Consider the following 20,320-nt stretch of genomic DNA (forward strand, 5'->3'; position numbering starts at 1 on the left):
CTTGCTCCGATGGACATGAAAATTGTACCCTTAGCTAATTTCACCATCCTAAGTCCATTTTCGGGATCAAAATCGAAATTCGAGATCATTTTGCTTGTCAATTCAGAATTTGGACCACTTAGCGCTCTTTTCATCAAATGCTCATTCTTTCTTTAGCTTTGCACTCAATTTCTCGTTACTCAATGCTAAATTTTCAAAAATTTCTCTGAATTAATTTGTGCTCAAAACAACTTATCATCGCTAAAGAAATTGCCTATCATCATGTCCCCTCACTATCTTTCCATTTCTCTCCCGAGGGGGCATACTTGTGACCTTATGACCTCACATTCTTCAAACGTCGAGAAAATTTTCAAATCTTAATCGAAAGTCGAGCAAAAAAAAATCTTTTTCAACTAAAGAAAATCAAACAAGACCTCATTGCTAGGGGCATATCAGTTTCATCGCTTTTTATCAAGCTGATATTTGTCTTTTATTTGAATCAATCTCTTAACGTTAATCGGTTTCATCGCTTTTCATCAAGCTGATTATTCGTTTAAACTCAATCAAGGGTTTAAAAAGTTTCTTTAATCACACTCAATCTAAGCAGGTGTTCAGTATTCGTTTCTTGATCAAGCTGAACAGTTTATCTTTATTGTATCTTGATCAATCAAGTTCAAGATTGATTTTTTATCATCGCTCGCTGTGTCTAGATAAATCAAGTTCTAGATCAGTAAGATCCGCTTCTTGATCAATCAAGTTCAAGTTCTGTATCTTTTGTTTTCTATCGTTCCTAGTTCAATCAAGTTCGGGATTAGTATCGCTTTAATCAGACTTCATTCAGCTTCGTCACTTTGAATCAAGCTAAACACCTCGCTTTTCATCTAGTTCATGATCAATCAAGTTCAGAACTGGTATCTCCTAGACATCAACTATTCTTTGAACCAACGCACTACTCGCACATTAATTCAAAGAGGGGCAAATGTAATACCCTAAAAATGGTCATCTAAACCATGGGCCCCTAATCTCGACAACATCACCAAGGTCCTAACCAAAGCCAATTAAATAAATCTTGAGCACACAATTAATTCTTTAATCATCAAATGTCACATGGAAAAATTAATCAGCCAATATTAATTAAATATTTATTTAATTAATTAAAACATTCCAAGTAAATCATTTTAAACAATTATCTTATTTATTTTATTAAATATCCTAGCATATTTAATTAAATAAATCAATTTGTCACAAATCAAGAAAGAGGAATTGGAAATTATGAGCACAAATCTTCAAAAAAGGAATTAATTGACAAAAAAAGAATTAAAATTTGAGAAAAGAAATCAATTGGAGATGATCTTGAAAAAACAAATTAAAAATTGATGAATAATCTAAAAAGAAAGCAATTAAAACAATTAAATATTAAAATTGAATGAAATACAGAATAAATCATTTTTTCTTGATTTTATCTTAATTTTAGTTCAATTTCCTTTAAAACTGAGAAAAGCATCCAATCACATCAACTCACCTGGATTGTGCTTCCTCTTGGAAAATCTTGACCGCTCATCATCATTTGATATCAGCCGTTGGTTTCTTTCTGAATTTTCTATAAATTCAAGCTCTCATCTCTCATTCAAAAATCCTGGAGAATATATTGTTATTATACCATTTTTGCTCTAGGTTCATTGATATATTGCATATTAATTTTTTCATGGGTATATGCACGAAGTTGTGGTACCAAAAAGGTGCCACACTTAAAAAAATAAATTAAAAAGCGCATAAGGCGCACACCTTATAAGGTGCACGCACTATAGGGCGTGCACCCTATAGTGTGCACACCTTATAAGGTGTGCACCTTATGTGCATTGTAAACAACAAAAAAACCTTTCTCCGCATTTCTGCATTCCAAACCTTCGTTTTGGCATTTTTGGGTGCTATTTTCTTGCTCTCGCCCTTTATAAAAGCTTGAAATTGGGCACTAAGTTGTCCATCTCTTATCAAAATGCCGCCACGCCATCGAAGAGCTCGAAGAGGTATGTATTTTTATTTTCTTATTGTCATTTTTTTTATTAATTTGAAGATTAAACTAGGTTTATTGATTTAAATTTATTTTCATTATCAGGAAATGAGATTAGACAAGAAAATGTTGAAAACACTCAATCACCTCCTCATGAAGACCATATTGAAGAAGAAGCACATCAATCAGCTCCTCATGAAGACCATATTGAAGAAGAAGAACATCAAGAACCTCCTATAATCCCTAGACACCCCATAGGTACACAAGAAAACCTATTAGGTCAAATAGAAAATAGCCAAAAAGAGCTTGAAGGTTTAATCACAAGGCTAAAAGATCCCACTAGAACAAACTCCCATAGGACAAACCTTGCTAGTTCTTTTCAATCTATTATATCTCACATACAATCTGTGAGTGGGAAAATGAATTTTTGGTCCCGTAAGAAGGAAGAACAAAAGAAATTTTATGTTGACAAATTATCATATGCAGCAACGAAGAAAAAGAAAATTAATAAATTTGACTTGTATGCTCTTTTTACGGACCCCCAAACGAATCAACCTTTACACCTTGGATGTAGGAGATTCCCTATTCATTGGTGTCATCATGAAGGGATTAAGAACAATTTTTGGGATAGGTGGTGGATGGTATTTGATCAGACCCCATGCAATAATCATGAGGTACCCCAATACTTTTTGAGAAAACTGTACTGTGAGTTTGTCCTTAATGAGATCCCAAACTATTTTGATTTTCTAGATTTCCAAGGTAGAGGTGGGGGTTCCTCGCATGATAGAGAGGGTGCATAGCATGATCCAAATCTCCCACCAAGACCCTTGGCCATACCTATGGTGGAGCATGTTATTATTCCTTCCATTGTGAAGGAGAGTATTGAGGTCAAAACTCTAGACTCAATTAGCTCACTCACTCAGACCCTTATACAATATGCTAGTCCTCTAGTAGAGGGTGATGCGAGTGATGATGTTGATTCTCCTAGGCATCGAGTTCCAGCTCATTTTTGTCGATCTTGTGGTTCTCTTTGCACTTATGATCCTAATAGTTCTAAGAATGCACGTGCACGAGCAGAGTTTGCTACAGAGAACATTGTCATGACATAATCCTTGCTGAACGAAACATTTGGCATTGATACCCAGGTGAATTTCATTACAAGTTCATTTCATTATTTTTATTAAATCTTATATGTAAATTTGAGAATATATCTAAATTAGTAAATTATTATGATAAAAAATCAGGGTCAAAGTGTTCACAATACTAGCAACATTCTTGCAGCACCCTTTTTCACTACTTCGTTGACTCCACAGGTATACAACGAGTGAAAAAATATAATTATTATATGTAGATAGTTGAACCTTATGTGAATGATTTTCTAATTACTCATTTTGGATGTCAAATAGTTTGATGCTAGAGCTTCAACATCAACACCTCGTAGTGTATTTCATCGACAATCTTTCACCGAGGTAAACAATTTATCTTTAATGTTGTTATTAAATAATATAGATAGTTTTGGCGATTAATCAATATACTTTGTTTAATTTTCAGATGTTGAATTCAGAGACTCCTCTTGTTGTCCGCGTGTCAATGGAGTGTGGTGTTGCTGCAGCAGTAGCAAGTTCAACTGCTTAAACAAAAGTATGAGACATATTTGTAAATTTAGTAAATTTAGCATTACATTTGTTATCTTAATAATATGTTATTGAAAATTTTAACGATACTTGTATTTAGTTTAATTTATATTGTGATGCTTACAGGAGGGGCTTGTCACTCTAGATCATGAACGTGCACCTGTTGTGGATGAACATCACGATTATTTGTATGCAGTAAGTCACTATTCTATTATATGTCATTCTAAAATTCAATTTTTGTATATGCTAACATCATTCTTTTCATTGTATCAGGTGGAGTTACAAAAAAGTCTAGAGAAGAGGTCAAGTGGACATACTCGAAAGACACCTGCATCATATACATCTCCATCCCCTCGATAGGCAAAGATATCTCATGATCTGTTTCCTTCCCCTAGAGGGAAATGAATAGAATACGGTCCTATGTTGTATGCCTATATGTCAATTTTGAACATATGTTTTGTATTACGAATATGTGACATTCTATCGCCATATGGCTTTTGGCAAGCTCCTATTTGACTTTATTGGATACCATGTTGTATGCCTATATGGAAAATTTGAACATATGTTTTGTATTACAAATATGTGACATTCTATGTCCATATGGCTTTTGGCAAGCCCCTATTTGACTTTATTGGATATCATGTTGTATGCCTTTATAGCAATTTTAAACATATGTTTTGTTTTATGAATATGTGAAATTCTAAGTCCATATGGCTTTTGGCAAGCCTATTTGTTTGTATTGGATATATTTGATAGTGTTAATGGTATACAATGTTGCATGGATTTGTAGCTTTTTGGTTAATGCAAATCATTTATCATGGTTATCCATAACTGCAGTACAAATGATTAGATGAATAATTGCACAAAGTTTATTATTACTTAAGCTTTGAACCTAAATATGTGTTTGTAATCCAAGACACAAGCCACCTCGACATGTATGAGCTGATGGTTTGGTGCCGCAACATGACCCCACAGGATCAGATAGATCGTTCTTATGATTAACAGGTACGGAGAAACGCGATGCCGAATATTGACAACTTTGAGCAATTTGAGCACTTGGGCGATTTGGCTGCTAGGGTGTGGCCCGCAACGATCAGGTGAGTTGGAGAGAAAAAAGAAGGCATTCCTAGTGTAAACTCAACCACCCCAACGCGTACGAGCTGATGGTTCGGTGCCATGACGAGCGGATTGAAAGATGGGGCATTGTGCAACTTTTCATTGAACTCATATGACACTTTTTCTCGCAACCGAGAAAGAGTCACCACGAGCAACTGGATCCGAGTCTACCCAAACCGAGAGAGAATTTTTTAGAGTGCCATAACATGACCTTGTAGGATCAGATGGATCATTCTTATGATTAATAGGCACAGAGAAACGTGATGCCGAATATTGACAACTTTGAGCAATTTGAGCACTTGGGTGATTTGGCTGCTAGGGTGTGGCCCGCAACAATCGGGCGAGTTGGAGAGAAAAAAGAAGGCATTCCTAGTGTAAACCCGGCCACCCCGATGTGTACGAGCTGACGGTTCGATGCCACGATGAGCGGATTGAAAGATGGGGCATTGTGCAACTTTTCATTGAACTCATCTGACGCTTTTTGTCGCAACCGAGAAAGAGTCGCCATGAGCAATTGGATCCAAGTCTACCCAAACCGCGAGAGGATTTTTTAGAGTGCCATAACACAACCCCATAGGATCAGATGGATCATTCTTATGATTAACGGGCAGAGAGAAATGCGATGCCGAATATTGACAACTTTGAGCAATTTGAGCACTTGGGTGATTTGGCTGCTAGGGTGTGGCCCGCAATGATCGAGCGAGTTGGAGAGAAAAAAGAAGGCATTCCTAGTGTAAACTCAGCCACCCCGTTGTGTATGATCTGACGGTTTGGTGCCGCGATGAGAAGATTGAAAGATGGGGCATTGTGCAACTTTTCATTGAACTCATCTAACATTTTTTGTCGCAATCGAGAAAGAGTCGCCACGAGCAACTGGATCCGAGTCTACCCAAACTGAGAGAGGCTTTTTTAGAGTGCCATAACACAACCTCGCAGGATCATACAGATCATTCTTACATGTCACTAACATTGAGAAAAACCATGCCGAATTTTGACAGTTTTTCACACTTTGAGTGATTGACAACAAATGAGCATTTTTTACATCTTTTACCATATTAGCTGGGTATACTTCACGAAATGATCCCATGTGATCTCTAATGGTCCAAAATGACATTATTTACATAAAACACACAAAACAAGACAAAAACATAGTTTTTTATATTACAATGCCTCGAGTAGTCAAAAATACAAGTCATGTACATATATCCAAATAAGATTGATATTACAATTTTTTACATTTACATTTAATCCAATGAACCATCTGGATCTTCTCTACTCTTTATCGTGTCTAGTATGGCCTCATGGTCAGACTCATGAACCTTCCATAGGTTCTTGTTTAGTGGTCTACCCCCATATCTGATCAAATGAACATTTGAAGCTATAACAAGGTTAGAATAATGAAGAATCTTCCTATGTGTCTTGAAGTCCTCGAACAACCACAAGTTAGACTTCTTCACTGGGTACCTTCTAAGCCATGTACCAGTAACAACTATTGATCCTGTGGGGTACTCAATATTTTCTCCATCTACCACAGGGCGATCCAATTTCTTTTTTGCATCCACACAACGACACAGGTAATTACCTGTTCCTTCTTCATTGTCTTCAACTGCAATTACTGCATAAACATGCCCTGTAATGATAAAGTGAGAAGAATTTAGCAAACAACTAAGGTAAAATATTAAAGTACAAAAAATTGCATGTGGATAATTTACCTGGTTGGACTAAATATGACACATGGTCAAAGTCAATTGATGCTTCCATCTGTGTGAGTTGTAGTGCACTTGGAGGTTGGTATGTCTCAAGTGGGATTAGAGGTCTCATACATCATTCGTCCACCCACTCCTTTGACTCACAGTCATTATAGGCACCATCTCTACATGAAGAACAATAACATGCCATCCGGCACGTATGGATAGTCCATGAGCCTGCATTAGAGCTTTTGAAAGAGTGTAGCTCACTCGATCCTATTAATGTACAACAATCTTCTAATTTTGCAATGTTAGTATCATCTACCAACCAAAAAAATTTGTGAACTAAAGGCTTACCTTGATTACTTGGACCAATTGTACCATTGCACCATTGAACAATTGATTTTGCATCTTTCAAGTTTGCATTCCCTTTGTACTTTAACTCTTCTCGTGCTAAAGCTCTTTTAATACATGCTCCTGCACCATCATGCTCCCCTTTTCCATGCCCAGCCTCAGAGAAATTCCACATATGTTGAATAGCAGTCAACTTATGCATCCTACTCAACCAATAAAACATCCGAGAGTTCTTAAATTGCAATGCACAATTATCTGACCATATGATATGTTGATGGAATGATATGCCTCGGCTAGCCAAATCATCATAGAATATCTGAAAACAACCTTGCACAAACTCTGTAGAGTGTGAGCGATCATCACTGATGTAAAAATGATACTCCCTCAATATCTTCTTATCCTTTTCCATACTATCATGTGCACGAATGAATGCTATATGCACAAATATGGCAACTTGTGTGGAGTTGTAATATTGTGATTGCACCTCGTTCTACGGTTGTAGTGTGTAGTTCTCTACAAAGTCAAAAATTGAAATGATTGTATGAAGTGGAAATGTGTCCTTGCATAGCTTAAATTGTGAGTCCAACCAACGAGCTCGATGGTTATGCCTTGCATACTCATACACTATATTCTCATGAAAGATGCCCATAAACTAATACACTGGAATCTTCTCACTAACCAATTCACACCTTTTTGCTTCTTTTCCATCTTTTAGCATGTAGGCCAATGTCTTATATTTTTCAAATTCTACTAATTCATTACTAGTTTCTTGTCCAATATCCATATGTTGACAAATTTGTAAATGTCGCAATCCACCACAATCAACACATGTGCCATCCAAGCAACACTTATTGTAATATACTTGACCATCTACTCTTTCACATAAGATGCTAGATATGAATTCCCTTGAAGATGTTGGTGGACCATTTATGTTGCATTCTTGCAAAACATTGTTAGCATGCAAATCTATACATATGCGTTGATAAACATCATAATGGTTAGAAAATTCATTATGTACTCTACAACAACAAGTTGTGTGTGTGTGATTTATTTTGACATAAAAAGGCTTTACCATTTCAAAGAACCTTTGACTAATTTTTATTTGAGGATACATATGTTGAAACTTGGCAAAAAATTATGTTTGAGTCATATCCAAAAAATGTTTTGGATGTGGATCACATATTTTACTACCAATCCTCCTTCTTACAACATCTCTTTGATTTGGAGAGACCCTTGTGTTATTATTCCAAAAATCTTCAATTAGGGATCTCAAGGCTTCAACAATTGCTTTATCTTTCCACGGTAATCTACCGGAAAATGCCCATAACTCATTGTTATATGGATCCTCTGCTCTTTGTCGCCTTCCCAAAGCTCTCATTATAGTTTGTCTACTTATCTTCAATTGTTTACTTGTCTTTCTAAGGAGGCGAGCTTTCTTAGTTTGAGTGCTTACAATTATTGATGTAATGACACGTCGTGTGGCATTTATATCTTTTCTGCATGAGTTAGAACCAACAGTATCATATGCATTCATCAGATTCTTCACAATAGATTTGTCGCTTGATTCAATTGATGTTCTTAGCCCAAAAATCTTCATTATAGGCCTAAATTTCAGATTTCTCATCATTTCAACAAATAGTTGACATCTTCCTGTCTCATTTAAAGGCTCAAAAAATATTTTCCATATCCGGTTAGCATGTCTTTGACAAGTATGCTTCGGAAACTTGTCAACCATTGGTTTCAAAACATTAGCATGAATATCAATCAAATACTTAGGCTTTCTATGCAAAACTCTAGGAGGTGTTCTCAAACTTTGAGTTATCTCAAGATTAGGAATGTCAACAACATTAGGGATAGGTGGCATACCTTCAACCGGAGATGAAAATGATGACATACCTTGATATTGAGGTGTACAAGATGGTGTAGCTCCAATACTTGATGTTAGTCATGAAGTACTTGCAACGTAAAATGTCATAGAGAGAGTGCATTAAATATGAGATGTTGTAGACACCAACGGTATGCCAATAAGAGATGGTGTGCCTTCAACTTGAGATGTAATAGATGGGGTGCCTTCAACTTGAATTATGGTAGACATGCTCTCAACCTCAGGATTCAATTGTCTCATTGTTTGAAGGTTTTGCATCTGTTGCCTTTGTGTGGCCAATTTTGTCCCTCTATTAGATTGGATGGATATTTCATGTTCCTCTTCAATTGGCACCTCTTCAATTGACACCTCTTCTTCTATGGTATTCATTTTCCTTTGTTCACGAAGTTGCTTCATTCTTTCTCTTTTTTTTGCATTCTTAGTTTCATGCTCTTCCGGTGTTACATTTTTTGGTCGTTTCCTCGGCATGATGATGATTATGCATATGTTAAAATGGATATATGAAATTGAAATTGTTTCATGTATTCCTTTTCTAAATTATTTCATAAGATCTTAAAAAGGATGTATGAAATTGCAAATTTTGTTTTAAGCCACTAAACAAATAATTTTCTTATGCAACTTCCTTCAAATGCATTGTTAAATCTAATGTAAATCTAATAGGATTATAATCAATTTTGACTCACACTTTTATTCTAACATTTAAACAAAATAACACTTAATAAGTATTTGAATTCTAAAAACAAGAAAATATTACCTCAATTATTCAAATTTGATAAAAAAAACTATGTTCTTCCTCTTTGATGTTGCCAAATGAAAAAAAAGGTGGTGGAGAGCTAATGGAATGTATAAAATAATAATGCATAAAATGTCAACACCATGCAAAAAGAATTTTTTTGTCTGATCATGCACAGAAAGAAGACAAAATGAGAGAATGTGGGCTTGGATCATGGGTCAAGGGTCCCATATAACCGTTTTTTAGTGCAACTCATTTAGCTAGTGCCAAATGACTTCCATTGAAATTTTTTACCTTAAACTAAACACTAACTCTATACCCTATAACCTTTTTTTTGTGCAGCTCATTTGGCTAGCGCCAAATATGGCGCTAGCCAAATGACTTCCATTGAATTTTTTTACCTTTGATAAATTTCTACTCTATACCCTATAACCCTTTTTTTGTGCAGCTCATTTGGCTAGAGCCAAATATGGCGCTAGCCAAATGACTTCCATTGAAATTTTTTAACCTTTGATAAATTTCTACTCTATACCCTATAGTTTGATATCCACAACCATAAAAATTAAACCATATGACTCTTTAGGACATAATATGGTGTCTTAGGACACCATATGACCCCTTAGGTGTCGTTATGGGTCGTATAGTGTCCTAAGGGGTCATATGGTGTCTTATGACCCCTTAGGACACCATATGACCCCCTAGGACACAAATAGGGTGTAATTATGGGTCGTATGGTGTCCTAAGGGGTCATATGGTGTCTTATGACCCCTTACGACAACATATGACCCCTTAGGACACAATACGGTGTCATTATGGGTCGTAGGGTGTCCTAAGGGGTCATATGGTGTCCTATGACCCCTTAGGACACCATATGACCCCTTAGGACATAATATGGTGTTTTTATGGGTCGTATGGACACCTAAGGGGTCATATAGTGTCCTATGGGGCCATAGGACACCATATGACCCCTTAGGTGTTGTTATGGGTCGTATGGTGTTGTAAGGGGTCATATGGTGTCATATGCCCCTCAGGACACCATATGACCCCCTAGGACACATTAGGGTATCGTTATGGGTCGTATGGTGTCCTAAGGGGTCATTTGGTGTCTTATGACCCCTTCACACACCATATGACCCCTTAGGACATAATATGGTGTTGTTATGGTCGTATGGACACCTATGGGGTCATATGGTGTCTTATGGGGCCATAGGACACCATATGACCCCTTAGGTGTCGTTATGGGATGTATGGTGTCCTAAGGGGTCATATGGTGTCCTATGACCCCTTAGGACACCATATAAACCCCTATGACACAATAGGGTGTCGTTATGGGTCATATGGTGTCCTAAGGGGTCATATGGTGTCTTATGACCCCTTAGGACACCATATGACCCCTTAGGACACAATATGGTGTCGTTATGGGTCGTATGGACACCTAAGGGGTCATATGGTGTCCTATGACCCCTTAGGACACCATATGACCCCTTAGGACACCATATGACCCCTTAGGACATAATATGGTGTTGTTATGGGTCATATGGACACCTAAGGGGTCATATGGTGTCCTATGGGGCCATAGGACACCATATGACCCCTTAGGTGTCGTTATGGGTCGTATGGTATTGTAAGGGGTCATATGGTGTCCTATGACCCCTTAAGACACCATATGACTCCCTAGGACACAATAGGGTGTCGTTATGGGTCGTATGGTGTCCTCAGGGTTCATATGGTGCCTTATGACCCCTTCGGACACCATATGACCCCTTAGGACATAATATGGTGTTGTTATGTGTCGTATGCACACCAAAGGGGTCATATGGTGTTCTATGGGGCCATAGGACACCATATGACCCCTTAGGTGTTGTTATGGGTCGTATGGTGTCCTAAGGGGTCATATGGTGTCCTATGACCCCTTAGGACACCATATGACCCCCTAGGACATAATAGGGTGTCGTTATGGGTCGTATGGTGTCCTAAGGGGTCATATGGTGTCTTATGACCCCTTAGGACACCATATGACCCCTTAGGACATAATATGGTGTCGTTATGGGTCGTATGGACACCTAAGGGGTCATATGGTGTCCTATGGGGCCATAGGACACCATATGACCCTTTAGGTGTTGTTATGGGTTGTATCGTGTCGTAAGGGGTCATATGGTGTCTTATGACCCCTTAGGACACCATATGACCCTCTAGGACACAATAGGGTGTCGTTATGTGTCATATGGTGTCCTAAGGGGTCATATGGTGTCTTATGACCCCTTAGGACACCATATGACCCCTTAGGACACAATACAGTATCGTTATGGGTCGTATGGTGTCTTAAGGGGTCATATGGTGTCCTATGACCCCTTAGGACACCATATGACCTGTTAGGACACAATATGGTGTCGTTATGGGTCGTATGGACACCTAAGTGGTCATATGGTGTCCTATGGGGCCATAGGACACCATATGACCCCTTAGGTGTTGTTATGGGTCGTATGGTGTCGTAAGGGGTCATATGGTGTCCTATGACCCCTTAGGACACCATATGACCCCCCAGGACACAATAGGGTGTTGTTATGGGTCGTATGGTGTCCTAAGGGGTCATATGGTGTCTTATAACCCCTTAGGAAATAATATGGTGTCGTTATGGGTCGTATGGACACCTGAGGGGTCATATGATGTCCTATGGGGCCATCGGACACCATATGACCCCTTAGGTGTCGTTATGGGTTTTATGGTGTCATAAGGGGTCATATGGTTTCCTATGACCCCTTAGGACACCATATGACCCCCTAGGACACAATAGGGTGTTGTTATGGGTCGTATGGTGTCCTAAGGGGTCATATGGTGTCTTATGGCCCCTTAGAACACCATATGACACCTCAAGACATAATATGGTGCCGTTATAGGTTGTATGGACACCTAATAGGTCATATGGTGTCCTATGGGGCCATAGGACACCATATGACCCCTTAGATATCGTTATGGGTCATATGGTGTCCTAAGGGGTCATCACATTTGGTGTGCGCCAAATGTGGAATATGGACCACATTTGGCACGCGCCAAATGGAATATCCATTCATCACTGTAGCATCCTAAAATTGTGACACTTGCAATTTCGACTGCATTTGGGTCTTCACGATGGCGGCGCAACACTGAACCTAAATGGAGACCCCAAGACTTGTTCACGACATCAAAAACTACATTTTTCAGCACCATGGCCTAATCCTCCTTGCAGCCTGCTATCCCTGGAGGTGGGACCATGGTGCCCAGCGCCCTGGTCCTTCAGGACTAGGGCGCCTAGTGCCCTGGTCCCCCAGGACCATGGCGCCCAGCGCCCTGGTCCCTAGCCCTATTTTGGGCCCGGTCTCTTTTGGGGCTTCGGGTCTTTATGTTTGCAAATTGGAAAATAATCTTCCCAGGTCGGCCTAAGGTCGGAAAAATCAGTCTTTCAACCCTAATTGACAAGTATATAAACTACATTTCCTCTCCCATTTTGAGAAGATGGAAAAAAGGCAGAAACGATATTCAAGCATTCAAGCATTCAAGCATTCAAGCATTCCTTCAAGCAATTGATCATTCTAAGTCTCCATTCAAGGCTAAGTGTTGCATTCAAGACAAGGATTCAACCATTGAAGAGGAGATCACATACCACATACAACATACAACATACAACAACATTTACACCTTTGCATGTAAGAATACAAACATTCTTACAACAAGGTATCAGTACTTGTTTACATTACAAACATTTACATTTACAACATTCTCATTTCTTGGTTAATTCCAAAACCGGGGTTTGACCTAAAGGAAAACCCCTAATCCCTAACCCTCCAATCATCCTCGCTTTTCTGTGTGTAGGTTGTAGGTACGCGGCTGTAATTGAAGATCTGGAATCCTTGTGTAGAGACGAACAAATCCCCCTTCGTTTCGTGGATTTTTCGGAGGACCGTGTGCACGCCGGGCGCCATCGTCCAGTCAACTTTCGCCCAAATTTGTAGAATAGCATCATCTTGACATTTTACTGCTAATTCCAGGTCCGCAACTTCATCCCATATCGCTATCTCTGTTTACAAGTGAATCTTTCTTACTTTACATGCATTCCTAGTTCAATCTTTCTATCTACATTCTTTACAAAAGAGGGTAGCCTTGCTGTCTTAACCCTTGAAACTCATTTAGAATCCAATCTTGCATTGTGTGGGATTGGATCTTGTGGGCTTCAACCCCTCTTTTGAATGTAAAGTCCCTCCTAAGTGAAAACCATCAATCCTAGTGACCCCCTTTCCCCTTGGAGTGGGGGAAAACACCTAGGGTTTGATTTTCCGCTTTACATTTTGGTGAACCCGACGTGAACATCCTTTCTGATTATTCATGGTTAGATCTGAAAATTGGATGCCTTGATTACATTTCCATGTTTGATCTTTTGCAAATTTTAGAGGTTAATTACATGAAAACCCTAAATTTTCTTTTTAGTAATTGAGCTTGTGAAATGTTTAATTGTTAATGCTTGTTTCAGATCTACCCTTCTACTGCAAATTGTCAAATCATATCTGTGCTTTAATTTTGAAAATTAAGTGGTTAAGTGTCAAAACCCTAATTTTTAAAACCCTCTTGATTCAGCCTTTGACTGATGATTTCACTGATTAAAACATCTCCAAATCAGCTGTAACTTTGGATTCCGCAACAAAATCATAATATCTTTCATCCCTGAAAATTTGGAAAAAAATTGCGAGGACCATGTGCACCCCGAGCGCCATCGTCCCCGACATTTTTTTTGAAATTTCGGGAGCTAGATCTTACTGTATTTTTCTGCTAAAATCCAGAATTTTGGCTGATTTCATCAATTCTAACACTTTCAAAATTAAAGTCAAAGTTGGTCTAGGGATTGCTTGGATTAAGGCTTCTAATCATTCAAAAATTGTTGAAACTGAAATTCATGTCAAAATTGTGCTTCTTACTATCCTAAATCTGAAAAGTGTGTTGGCATTCATTCAAAATTTCAGTGCTTTATTCAAATTTTTGCAATTTGTGACTTTTGAAATTAAATGTTTAATTGCAACAACCTTGATTTCCACTTTCAAAATTGACTTTTGTGTGAAATTGAGTCAATTTTTAAATTTCAAAACCTGCATTGCTTTTAGTATTCCCTCTAAAATCATAAAATTCAAAATTTCAGTTTCCCTCTCTTTTTCAAAATTCAAATTTTGCATTTTTCACCAATTTTGGTAGGGTTCAATTTTGAGATTGCAACTTTAATTTGGCCTATCTACGGATCGTAAAATCACTCAATTTTTTCAGATTAGCTTTAAAATCATCATAACTTTCATCCCTGCAAATTTTGAAAAAAGTTACGAGGACCGTGTGCACTCCGTTCGCCACGGTCCCGGACATTTTTTCTGAAACTTCGGGAGATTGTCCTGATTGTATTTAACAGCTTAAATCTAGGAGATTGGCTGATTTTACTGAAATTTGGTACCTCTAAGATTCAAAATCTTCTCTCTCTCCCTAGTGCATGAGTTTTACAACAATAAGCCCTACTTACACTATTCCCATTAGACGAAGCCTTAGAATTAAGTCTTTCCAAGGTTTAATTACTGAGGAGATGGAACCTAATTTGAATGGCCTTTTTAACGAGGACACGGGTAATTCCTCTAATCCTCCTAATGATGAAGAAGCTCTCCATGAGGTTTCTGAAGAACAACTTTCGAAATTGGATAATCAAATTTACGATTTTTGACAATGGATGTCTCAAGAATACCCCGATAGTCAAGCTCTTCCTTTAATTGAGGGTCTAAAACATATGCTTCAAAGTGATAAGAATGGAATTGATATTTTGCATGGTATTGCACACATTGTGGATTCGAATGTGATGCCTATGAAGAGTTGTGCTGAAACTTTGGGTTATACACAACCTTCTACTCAAGACAATCATTCTATCCCTTTGACAACTTCTATTGCTAGTATACCTACTTTTACATCAAACATAATGACTACTTCAATACAAGACATTCCACCTATGATCACCAGTCATGGGGGCAATCCTTCTTCTTCAATTAACCCTCTTCCTTCATTTAATCCGACTTCTTCATTCATTCCTTCAGTAAGTGTTCCTATTTCATCTCCGCAAATGAACCTGGTGCAAGGGGGCAATTCATTTAATCATTCCATTCCTCCTTGTAGTGTTCCTCCTTTCCAATCATCTCCTATGACTAACTATCATAGTGTCCCACCACCTTACTTTCTACCTTCTTTCAATAACATAACACCTCCATCACAATCTAACTCTTCGACTGAAGCGACCATTAACAATCTTGCACAAACTGTCTCTTCTTTACAGCAACAAATTGCCTCTATGAATCAATCTAAGTTTAGTGTGCCCACATTTGATGTTGCAAGCCCACTTTCTCTTGACATTGTTTGAGCTATTCCCCCTAAGAATGTTGAACTCCCACAATTGGAGTTTACAATGGTAAAGGTGATCCTCTAACACATGTTAAGACCTTTCAAACAATATGTACTGATTTTGCTTATGACCAAAGGTTGCTTGCAAAACTGTTTACTAGAACATTAAGAGACAAAGCCCTACAATGGTATTGCTCGTTGCCTTCCTATTCTATTACTTCTTTCCAACAACTGGAAAATGCTTTCATTCAACAATTTCAAAACAATATAAGTCCTAAAGTTACTTTGATTGATTTAATGCATTGTAAACAAGGTGTTAAAGAAAAAGTGACTGATTTCATTGGTAGATATAACCATTTGTATGCTCAAATTTCTTTTCCAGTGCCTGACAATGATATTCAAAGAATCTTTATTTCTAATTTACAAAAAGATATTAGAGAAAAACTTCTATTTTCTGAGTTTACTTCTTTCCAATAGTTGTGTGCAACTCTTCACAATTATCAACTGACTGTGAGTCAAATGGAACAAGCAAATCCTATGGCTCCAAGTGATAAGGGTGATAGTAGTCAACAACCATTTGGGAAGTTTAAACCAAACAGAGAGTCCATTAAATTCAATGAAAACATCATCAACAACAATGTGAATGCAACATCAGGTGTGCCTCCTATTTCTAAGTTTTTCAAGAAAGAAAGAAAGTTTACTCCTTTGAATGAATCATTGCATAGTATTATGAATAAGTTATTGGAACAAAATGTGCTTAATCTTCCTCCTATAAGGCAAATAGATCCTACAAAGATTAATTCGCCCTATTTTGATAACAAATCTTTTTGTCAATTTCATCGTCAACCTGGGCATGATACTGAAAAATGTTTTGCTTTAAAGGGTAAAATTCAAGATTTGATTGATAATAATACTATCTCTGTTTCTGGAGTGAATGATAAAGGCAATACATCTGTAGCTCCTCCTAACCAAAATCTTAAGATTTTTACTGATCCATTACCTTCTCATACCTCTAATGCGATTGATACTAATGATTCCTCTGTCTCACCTGATGATCTTGTGTCTATGACTCCGAATGTGATTAACTTTGTAGAGCAGCAGAAAATCCCTAAAGAACCTTCCATCACATTTGATTCTAGTGAAACTATCAGGGCACCTAATGGTCCTTTATATATAGTTGCAAAAGTCAAGAATACACCTTGCCGTGGAGTGCTTATTGATCCTTCTTGTATGGTTAATATCATTACTGAAGAATTTCTTTTTACTTTGCAATTGAATCAAGTGATCTATGATGAAACAAATGTGGTTGTGAAACTATTTGATGCATTTTCTTCTCCTGCAATTGGTTCTATTACATTACCTATTGAGGTCCATAATAAATCCCTTGATGTGAACTTTTCTATTATTCCATCGTCCGAACAATTTCGTGTGAAGCTAGGCTATCCTTGGCTATCTTCCATGAAAGCTATTGCTTCTCCTATTCACAAGTGTTTGAAATTTCCCCATAATGGTGAAGTTGTTACTGTCAATCATAGTCTCTTTAAACCAGCTGAAAGAACTTCTAGCGTTCCTATTGATTATTTCTAGCCTAAACAATTCCAATCTCTTCCACCGCGAAGTGATCATCTTTTCAAATCTTATCAAAAGTGGAAAAAAGATATGATCCTATCTCTAAGCGAACCTAGAACACCCAAACTTGATATTCCTATCATTCTTGAGAAGGAAGTTCTTCCTTTGAAAGATAAAACTAATGTCTTTCCTCAAGAAGATTCCCAACCCATCCCTATGGATGTGACTATGTCTATCCCTAATAAACCTTCTAAAAGTAGGCCTATACCTCCTCGTCATGATGGACTTGGTCTCCTTCCTAAACCAAATACTCTTCCTTTATATGGAGTAGTTCCTCCTCCTTCTTTTTATAGAGAGAAGAGACCTTCTTCTTCTCCTATTATCCAGCCTAAGAGACCACAACCTAAACACCCAAGTGATAAGGATGAGAACATTCCTCCTCCTCAATCTTCTCCACTTCCTACTAAGACTAGACAAAATCGTACTACACGTGAACGCCAACGAAAGCGTCATCTTAGAGCTCAGGCAGCTGCTTCTCAAACTTTGCAATCCCCAAAAACACCTTCAACAAGCATTATTCCATTTTCTCCAAAATCTCCTAAACATAAGATGCATGATGGTTTCGATCCTGTGCGAGTTAAAGATCCTATTTTTATAAATCTTGATGATGATATAGATGAAAATGTTATTCATGATGAAAATGTTACTTCTCTTGCTTCTGATAGTGAATACGAATATGTTGATGTTGATAACCATTTATCTAACGAATTTTCTAAAGCACTTATCCTGGCTCCTAGACAAGAACAACGTGGCTTGGAACATGAACATAGCCCTTGTTTGGATCTTGTGATAGCTCCATCTGCTGTGTTGGATGTTCCTCCTCTAGCGTGTTCCCTGCCTTCCCGAAACATTGATCAGCAAGATCGGGGGGTAGATGACATGCTAGACTAGTTTCATTAGTATAGCAGACTCTCTCCTCCTCTCTTTTTGTTACTTCTTCTATGTGTTATTCTCATTCTTCTATTCATTGTCCTTAGTGTTGTCTACTTGAGGATGATGCAAAGCATTGAGATCTCTTTTGGTCTCTCTCATGTTGACTCAAAAGACACATGTGTTCCCTTCTTCTAGGTGACCTTCCTTGATTGGGGAATGAAGAACAATTATGCATACATACATATGATATAAATGAATTATCATACAGCATACTGACCCCGAGGAAAGCGAAGTCACCTCGTGCTTTGTCTTTTGTGCCTATTATCCTTGGGTTTATCTCACACTTGGGGGCTAAATCTTTGTGATAACGTGCTCCTTTCCCTTCTCATGTATCACTACCTTAAAGCAATCACCCCCGTTGAGGCGTGTGCGATCGCTTTAACGTAGGGGGGCATACACCCCGTCTATCCCTTCAGGATACTTGAAAATTTCTTGGCGAACTTGGCTTTGCCTTGAAAATTTTCGGTATTTTTCTTGCATGACTCATAGTGAGGGAACCTTACTACTGACAGTCATGGTTCTCCCTCGTGATCTTCCCTTTTACTTTGTCAATCGAAGTCGTAAGATCCTTAGTCCACTGGGGGCTTGGTGTGTCTTGCCTCCTTGACATGGTGAAAGTCTTTCAATGTTCTTTCCTTGTACTTTACCGGAAGTATGAGCGTACGCTTATACTCCCGCTAAAGTGGGGGCTAAATGTAGCATCCTAAAATTGTGACACTTGCAATTTCGACTGCATTTGGGTCTTCACAATGGCGGCGCAACACTAAACCTGAATGGAGACCTCGAGACTTGTTCACGACATCAAAAACTGCATTTTTCAGCACCATGGCCTGATCCTCCTTGCACCCTACTGTCCCTGGAGGTGGGACCATGGCGCCCAATGCCCTAGTCCCCCAGGACCATGGCGCCCAGCGCCCTGGTCCCTGGCCCTATTTTGGGCCCGGTCTCTTTTGGGGCTTCGGGTCTTTATGTTTGCAAATTGGAAAATAATCTTCCTAGGTCAGCCTAAGGTCGGAAAAATCAGTCTTTCAACCCTAATTGACAAGTATATAAACTACATTTCCTCTCCCATTTTGAGAAGATGGAAAAAAGGCAGAAACGATATTCAAGCATTCAAGCATTCAAGCATTCCTTCAAGCAATTGATCATTCTAAGTCTCCATTCAAGGCTAAGTGTTGCATTCAAGACAAGGATTCAACCATTGAAGAGGAGATCACATACCACATACAACATACAACATACAACAACATTTACACCTTCGCATGTAAGAATACAAACATTCTTACAACAAGGTATCAGTACTTGTTTACATTACAAACATTTACATTTACAGCATTCTCATTTCTTGGTTAATTCCAAAACCGGGGTTTGACCTAAAGGCAAACCCCTAATCCCTAACCCCCCAATCATCCTCGATTTTCTGTGTGTAGGTTGCAGGTACACGGCTGTAATTGAAGATCTGGAATCCTTGTGCAGAGATGAACAGATCCCCCTTCGTTTCGCGGATTTTTTGGAGGACCGTGTGCACGCCGGGCGCCATCGTCCAGTCAACTTTCGCCCGAATTTGCAGAACAGCATCATCTCGACATTTTACTGCTAATTCCAGGTCTGCAGCTTCATCCCATATCCCTATCTCTGTTTACAAGCAAATCTTTCTTACTTTACATACATTCCTAGTTCAATCTTTCTATCTACATTCTTTACAAAAGAGGGTAGCCTTGCTGTCTTAACCCTTGAAACTCATTTAGAATCCAATCTTGCATTGTGTGGGATTGGATCTTGTGGGCTTCAACCCCTCTTTTGAATGTAAAGTCCCTCCTAAGTGAAAACTGTCAATCCTAGTGACCCCCTTTGTCCTTGGAGTGGGGGAGAACACCTAGGGTTCGATTTTCCGCTTTACAATCACATTTGGCGCATGCCAAATAGGGCGCTCGCCATATTTGGAAAGCGCCAAATGGCCCGCTTTGA

This window comes from Cryptomeria japonica, chromosome 9, assembly GCF_030272615.1.
Source record: "Cryptomeria japonica chromosome 9, Sugi_1.0, whole genome shotgun sequence".
NCBI lineage: Eukaryota > Viridiplantae > Streptophyta > Pinopsida > Cupressales > Cupressaceae > Cryptomeria > Cryptomeria japonica.